Source organism: Miniopterus natalensis, chromosome 7 (assembly GCF_054644295.1).
Source record: "Miniopterus natalensis isolate mMinNat1 chromosome 7, mMinNat1.hap1, whole genome shotgun sequence".
Taxonomy (NCBI): domain Eukaryota; kingdom Metazoa; phylum Chordata; class Mammalia; order Chiroptera; family Miniopteridae; genus Miniopterus; species Miniopterus natalensis.
Window position 1 is genome coordinate 17,680,270 of NC_142087.1, and position 8,505 is coordinate 17,688,774.

The following is an 8,505-nucleotide window of genomic DNA, read 5'->3' on the forward strand; positions in this document are numbered from 1 at the left end:
AGGAGCATCAGGGTTATGCTCAGAAAAATTGTTTGAATGAATGAACTACTGAGTGGAGAATGGATTGGAGACGGGCAGAACTGGAGGCACAGCGACCGGCTGGGAGCAGTGGCAGTCATCCAGGAGATAATCACATCATAAATTTGAATAAATGGATATGAGGGTTATGAGAGAGGTATAATCAGTGGGGTTTGGCTCTTAATTAGATATGGGAAGAAGAGCAGAGAGATATGTCAAAACTGGATATAGCATCCACTTTCCTGGCTTGAGTGACTGGATTGATACTAGTGCCTTCAATGGGTCGGGTGATTTAATAAAAGAAATAGGATTTTATGCGTGGGTGGGGGAAACGAGCTTCCTTTTGCACATGTTTGTTCGAAGTGCCTGTGGCTCATCCAAGTGGAGACATGTGATAGTGGGGAGTTTATATGAAAGGACAGGGGGCTCATCTAGATGAAGATACAGATTTTTTGGACTTAAGCAAATACGTGGCAAAGGAAGCCACACCTAGGAACAGAGTGTGGCTTGAGAGAAGTGGGTTGAGCCCCAAACCTGTCACTTTTAAGAGTTAGAAGGAGGCCGAGAAGGAGAAGCCAGAGAGGTGAGTGAAAAGCCAAGACCTGGTGCCAAAGGAACCAGGAACACTGCCAGGGAAGGAAGAAATGGTCAGTGAGTTGAATGAGGGTGCTATTATGGAAGGACAGTTTCAGTGGAGTGACAAGGGCAGGAGCAAGATTCCAGGGGCTTGAGTGACAGGCAGGACACAATGCAGGGAGATGTCAGTAAGGGTTTGTTCTGCGATTGATCGGAAGGAAATGGAAATGGGGGATGGATGGATGGAGGAAAGGAGAGCTGTTTAAACTAGGGTCCCCGTTCTCTGTTGTCCCTCGGTATCCAGCTAAAGAGGAGGAAAGCTGGGATGGAGGTGGCGGGGGAATAGGGCAACCGCCAAATAAACACACCATCCAGGGAAGCCCGCCAAGGCTGGGCCCAGAATATCTGGAACGGAACCCATCTTCCTTCTGCTGCAGGAAGTGGTGGTGGGAGCCCAGTTGACTGGAATTTCCGAGCTGTGAGGATGTTCCTGGTGAATGCTTTTTATATATTTATTTTTTCATTCATGAAAAAGAGTTAGAATTAAGTGCCCCCCCCCCCCCCCAACATTCCCTCCCACAGAGGAAGCGCTTAATTTAGCCTCATGTTCCCAGTTGAAAAATATCCCTGAGGTTTGCTGGCTTCTGCTGGGTTGTTTGTCACCTTCTCTCAAATGTGGCAGGATGTTAACGAATGTGGCAGGATCGGACTCTTTGTATCTTGATTTCAGCTGAGGCCCTAAGAGAATCGGTGACTCCATCCCAACCTCAGCACCAAGAGGAAGTTCTGTTAGACCACCTATGCAGGATGTGGAAAGAGTTGTCAAAACCAGCTTTGGGAACCTTAGATGACCCTCCCCACCCTGGCCCACAAAAGATGTTGGTGAGGCAGAGAGACAGAGTTGAAAATTAAAAGAGAATTTCTTTGAATACTTCTGTGCTATGAGTTTATCTCCTTTGGGATGAGGTAGAAGGGTGCTTCCCCTTATCTAGCGCCAAGCTAGAGGGGCTTCGATGGCACCACTCAGAAAGCTTGCTATGTGCCCCCAGAGCTGGCAGGACCCAGTAGACTGGTATCTAACTCACCTGAGAAACTTGATTTGGGAAAGACTGTACTTAGAACTGACTGGGATCTAAATAGAAGTGTGACTGTGTTTGGGAAGTAACTGCAGTTTATGGGGTGGCGAATCAAAGGGACTAGTCTCCTTGTACCAGATGTAGCCACACACAAGAGGCAAAGAGAGTTGTTTAGATCTTTCCCCAAAGGGCTACAAGGCCTGAGAGGGTGATCCCAGCATAAGGACCCTGGAGGTAAAACATCCCAGATATCTGGGTATCTGTGGGAGGTGGCTTTGAAAGGACAATCTAAGCAAGAGATAAGGGTTTCTCAAGCATATACAGGAAGGGTTCTTGGCTGTACAATGGGCATCTGTCCAGCAGCAAAGATCAGAACACAGCTGTTACCTTCACATCTGTGATACTGTGACATATATATTTTTGGTTGTTGTTACCAGTTCCTGGCACAAAGCTCCTAAAACCCTTGGCATTTCCTAAATGATAAGAGCAATAAAGGTGTCTTGATATTAATAACAAACCTCTTTCAACCATACTGAGTTTGGATGAAGGAGGTGACTTTTGGAAAGCACCTAAGGATGGGGGCTGGTTGCCAAGGGAGCTAATCTTGTAATTAGAGATTTGGAACTTTCCTTACTCCTTCCCCACCTAGGGAGGGGAGAGGGGCTTTTGATTGAATTCAATGATTTAATCAACCATGCTTATGTAATGAAGCCTTCGTAAAACCCCAAAGGATGGGGTTCAAAGAGCTTTTTGGTTGGTGAGCACATGGAGATGCTGCAAGAGTGCCATGCTAGAGAGGGATTGGAAGTTCCATACCCCTTTCTCCATACTTTACGTTAGGCATCTTTTCCATCTGGCTGTTCTTGAGTTATACCCTTTTATAATAAACCAGCAATCTAGTAACTAAAATGTTTTTTCTGAGTTCTGTGAGCTGCTCTAGCAAATTAATCAAACCCAAGGAGGGGATTGTGGGGACCTCTAATCTATAGCCAGTGGGTCAGAAGCATAGGTTGGTGTCTGGATTTGTGATTGGTGTCTGAAGTCGGGAGGAGGGCAGTCTTGTGGGACTAAGCCTTTAACCTGTGGAATCTGACACCATCTCTAGGTAGACAGTGTAGAATTTGAGTTAAATTGTAGGATACTCAGTCAGTGTCTGCTGAGAATTGGAGAACTGCTTGCTAATGTTGGAAAACCTACATACATTGGAACATTCAAGTCTATTATTTCATATACCCTTGGATGCTATCTTTAAGCTGAATAAGAGAAGATATCATAGCCCGGCTGGTGTGGCTCAGTTGGTTGGAGCAATGGCTCATGCACCAAAAGGTTGTGGGTTCAATTCCCAGCCAGGGCACATACCCAAGTTGTGGGTTCAATCCCCAGTTGGTCTGGACACGTACGGAAGGCAGCTGATCTATATTTCGCTCTCATATTGATGTTCCTCTCAGCCTCTCTCCACCTTCCTCTCTCTAAGCATGTCCTTGGGTGAGAAATACATTTCTTTTTTTAAAAGAGAAGATGTCATAGTATAGATGTCAATGAATGAAAGTCAAGAGTTTTCAAATGTAAAAAACAACACCAGAAAAATCCCCATTAAATTGAGTGTGGATAAATACACCTGAAGCCTTCCAAGGGTTTAAAGGGGCTGGTTTGCTAAAGAAACTCTAAGCCTGGTCTGCAGCCCTTAAAGCAGCCCTAGACCTGAACCCGTCAGAAGCCAGCTGTGAAAGCTATGCAGAACCCAGGGAGGGCACATGGGCTAGAGTCCATTTTAGATTCAGAAGAGTTAAATTGGCCAAGTGGGCAATGCCACTGCCAAAGTGAAAATGAGCAGAACCAAATTAGCCAACCAAAAAACTCTCTCCATTGCTAGGGTAGCTAGTTCCATGACTTTTACCCACCCAGTGGGGCTTGATCATAGCTTGGACCACCAACTGCTGGGCAGGTTTCCCTTCTCCCATTTTTTCAAATGAGAGTTTTTGTTGCAGTTATCTTGTTTCCACTCCAACATTGCACACATCCCCATGTGTGGCGGGGGCCAGATTTCTTGTCCTTTATTATTTAGGTCACTGAATACAGAGCAGTTTATCTAGACCTGATGAGAGAGCCCCACATCTCCCATAGACCTGAACTGGAATCATTCATTGGATTCCCTTGGGGAAGGGAAAGGGATTTTCTACATAAGGTCAGAAGGGTTTGCATTGTCAAAGCGGTGGGTTTAAAAAGATTACTAAATTGTACCCTACCTTCTCTATTTTCCTTTTATTCTATAACAATAGAGGTTTTGGGTAGGCATTTGATTGCCCAGCCATGACCCTTTCCCAGATTCCCCTGCAGCTGAATGAAGTCGTGTATTCAGGCCAGTGGGCTGGGAGTAGAAGTGATGTATACAATGCCTTGGTTGTATCCTTAAAAGGAAGTTTATTTTGTGTTCCTTCTAGTTTAGTTCTCATTTCTGAAATGATTTTTAATTTTATTTAAATTTCTTTCTTGAGTGCTGTCATTTTCTTTCCAAGTTTTTCTATTCTGACTTATGTTGCTATTTCTTATCATATAAACTTCTCATTATCGTTGAGCTCATTTAGATATAGTAGATTACATTTTAAATCTGTTATAGATTACATTTGCAATCTGACTTGTGGGCATGTCTCTCTGGCTCATGTTTGTTATCTGTAGGGGTGTTATTTTGCTCCTTACTCTCTTTCTTTCTTATAAAAACATTGTAGGGGATTTGGCCTTGATAATTTTCTATTGCATATTTCTATGTGCAGTTGGTGTTCCTGAACTTTTAGGAGGAGGCTGCTCATGGCTGCCAGTACAAGGTGAACAGAAACAGTGACATTGGGTTTTCTTGCTTTATTCTAGAATTTTAAGGGCAAAAATTTATTGTTTCTCCATTAAATATGAATTTTCAAAGGATTTTGGTGTATATCTTTTACCAGGTTTAGAAAGTTCCATTCTATTTCTAGATACCTAAGAATTTTTTATTTTTAATAAGTGTGATTTAAAAAAATTATTTAAAAATTTGGGATAATCTTGTGTATTTTTAAGATTAATAATAAGGTAAGCATTTAATATATTTTAATGCTGAATTCTGGAGATAAATCCAACTAGGGCATGATGTATAGTTATTGTAAATACATTGTTTGATACAGTTTCTAGAATTAAAAAAAATATTTTATTATTATTATTATTATTAATATAATGTGCTGACTTCCTGAATATGTTTAAAAGGATAAAAAGTCCTCTCAATGCAAAGGAAAGAATAGACATTCTCTAACAGAGCCAGAGCCAAGGGAACTATAAAGCACATGGGTGTTCACTGTGCAACAGTTTGCAGAATTTTGTTTTGAATTTTCATATCTATGTTTATAAGTGATATTGCTCAGAGATTTTTTTTTCTCATTTTGTTCTTGTTTGGTTTGAGTATCAAGGTTTTTCTAATCTCATAAAATGAATTAGTCATGTTCTCCCCTTATTTTCTGGAACAGTTTTCATGAGATAGGAATGATCTGTTCCTTGAATGCTTTGAAGAAACTGCTTATAAAACTATCAGAGCCTACTTTTTAAAAGGTAGATTTTAAAGCTTTTGATTAAATTTTATAACCATTTGTCAAATGGTTATAAAATTATTTAACTTTTCAATTTATTCTTTGAATCAGTTTTGGATAGATACATTTTCTAGGAATTTACCCATTTCATCTAAGTTTTAAAGTTTAGTAGCAAAAAATTGTTCATACTTTATAGTTGTTTATAATTTAAATTTCTGGCTTTTTCTATAATTATGCATCTTTTTTCATTTTTTAAATTGCTAAGTTATGTCTTCTTTCTTGTATATATTATATATGCACTTAATTTCTAAATTTTATTTAATTCCTTCTGCTTTCTTTGGATTTCTTCTATTATTCTTTCCCTCATGTCCAATGCTGGCTAATTAGCTCAACCATTCCCAGCCTTTCTTCTTCTCTAATATTGTCATTTATGGTTATACATCAGTCTTACGTCATGTTTCCCAGAAGTATAGCCTAAGACAGGGATTCTTGTGTACAGGATTTATTGAGAGGGCTCTCAGAATAAGAGAGCGGAGAGAAGCTGGGTAATGTAGAGGAAGGAGCTCAGGAAAGGTGTGGTCCCTGGCCCTGACCCATGGGAGCCCTGGAGCATGAATGGCAACAGAATTGGTCCCACCTTGAGGCAAGTGGGCTGGACTTTGGCACCCCTGTTTGAGTCAAATATTGGCTATAGACTGCCATGGAGTGGTAGGTGGGGGCACAATCTCCCAGGGTCAGATGGTTCCCATGAACTGAGGGCAGGTCTCTGGAGAAGGGCAGCCAGGAACTGCTGGTGTTACTGGAGATGTACACTCTGACCTGTTAAAGGACCAATGGTTAAACAAAAAGGAACATGGTTGGAGCACCAACAGAAGCTACTACACCTATTAATATAGTGTATTTTTATTATTTCATATTTGTAGTATTTCATGATTTTATATAAATTTATTCTTTTATCTGTAATTGATTTAGAAATGTGTTTAAATAATGTATAAATGTGAGTTTTTTAGTTATCTTTTTGTTAACTAAGCCAAATGGTATTTATAAGTTAATTTCTTTATGTTAAGAGAGAATTCATGATACTCATTCTTTGCCATTGGTTATGAATTATTCTATGGTCAGTTTTTATAAATATTATGTATGTGTTTGAAAAGAATAATTTTTTTTCCTCTTGCTAGGTGCAAAGTTCTATATATGCCTTTTACTTATTTATTTAATTTTTTAAATTAAAAAATTATTCGTTTAAGGAAGAGGGGGAGAGAGAGAGAGAACCATCTGTCGTTCCACTCATTTATACATGCATTGGTTGATTGTTGTATGTGCCCTGATCAGGGATCAAGCCCACAACTTTGGCAACTGAACTACCTGGACAAGCCTGCCTTTTATTTTTTATCATTATTTTTTCAGTCAGAAAAAAGATAATTTTTAAAATTGAATTTTAATTAAAAGAAAAAGATAAAATATGCATATGGATTTTAGGCAATCGAGAAAATTACCAAGTAGAAAGCAACAAGTATTCCAATTGCCTCACCTCATGGTGAGCATAATTTCAGACATCTCTCTTTGCATTTTTTTTCATTTTCATGAAATTTATTATATTTTTCCATACATAGGTATGTGTGTACTGAGTCATGATATATAATTTATTTCTTACTGTGAGTTGGTGTATCAGTGATCTATTGCTGCATAACAATTACTTCAAAATTTACTTAAATCAACAAGCATTTGTTATCTCACCACATCTCAGGGTCAGGAATTCAAGAGCAGCTTAGTTAGATGGTTCTGGTTCAGGGTCTCTCATCAGGTTGCAGCCAAGACGCCAGCCAGGACTGCTGCAATCATTTGAAAGCTTTACTGGGACTGGAGGATTTGCTTCCGGGATGTCTCACTCACATGGCTAGAAAGTTGTTGCTGGCCATTGGTTGAAGGCCTCAGTTCCTCATTGTGTGACCTCTGTATAGGGTTGCTTGAGTGTCCTTACAATATGGTTCTGGCTTCCCCCAAAGGAAGTGACTCAAGAGAATAAGGCAGAAATGGCAATGTCTTTTATGACCTAGCTTCAGAAGTCACATACCATCACTTTTGCCATATTTGGTTGTGATGAAGTGTTGGAAAAGGCTATACAGGGGTGTGAATACCAGAAGACAAAGCTTATTAGGGGACCTCTTGAACATGGCTGCCACAATTGGGGTAAAAAATGTTTGAGAACCTGACTTGTCTAATCACCCACTTTATGCATAATTTCAAATTATCATCAAATCCTGAAGACTGACCATTCATATATAGGTTTTACTAATGTAGTTACAAAATACTTACAAAGTTAACGTGGCCTATAGTCAATGATTAATGAGTAGTTATTGATGCCACTTCCTATAAGTACATTATAATAAACATGACTTTTAGCCAGTCTTTCATACCTTGATTATTGTAGTAGCCTAACTGGTCTCCTTGTTTCCATCCGTAACCCCATCAGCCCCTTCACCACACAGCAGCCAGAAGAACACATTCATTTTTTAAAACTTTTTATTATGGATATTTAAGAACATATAATGTACCCTCATATATCCATTACTAGCTTTAACTGTTATTAACCTCTTGTTCTTGTTTCTGGACATCTTTTTTTCTCTGTCTGCCTCTCTATTTCCGTCTGTCTGTCTTTCTGCCTGTCTCTCTTTATGTATGTGTGTGTCTCTCTGTTGTTGTCTTTCTATGTCTCTGTTCCCCCCCCAACATTTGTTGCTATTGGTATTGTTGTTTAGCTGATCTATATATGCCTTTTAGACCAAGCTTACTAATACTATTGTTCAAATCATCTACGTTCCTTAAAAATGTTTATTCTACTTTATTTCTGTTATTGAAAGGCACTTGTTGAAAATTTATGTGAAGATCATGGATTTGTTAATTTTTTCTCATACCGTTATCATATTTTGTTTTTACCATATTTCATCAATTGTAAGATGCACATTTCTTTTCACATTTTATTACTTATGTATTTATTTTCACATTTTAACATTTCTGTTATTGGGATATATTTCACAGTTGAAGTTATATGATTGTTTTTAGCCAGATGAAGGTCATGATGAAGCTGTCATTGCCTGAGCATGTATGAACTTGGTCATAGTTGTTAATATTGTCATTATTTCATTTGAGTGATGTGGGCACATCATGTGTGGAAGTTAATGATCATTTTACATTTCCTAACAATATTACATTAATTCAACATTGAAATGAAAGTTATGTACATTCTATGTACAAGAAAGAGAGCAGCAAGACAAAAGCACCTA

At 39.0% G+C, this 8,505-nt stretch overlaps 1 non-coding gene across 1 annotated transcript; it reads right to left on the reverse strand.

Moving 5' to 3' along the window:
- Positions 1–4,872: 4,872 nt before the first annotated feature.
- On the reverse strand, positions 4,873–5,000 carry LOC148092713 (small nucleolar RNA SNORA22). Its single transcript, XR_015714844.1, has one exon. It is a non-coding gene; the product is annotated as a small nucleolar RNA SNORA22 (small nucleolar RNA).
- Between the last annotated feature and the right edge of the window lie 3,505 nt (positions 5,001–8,505).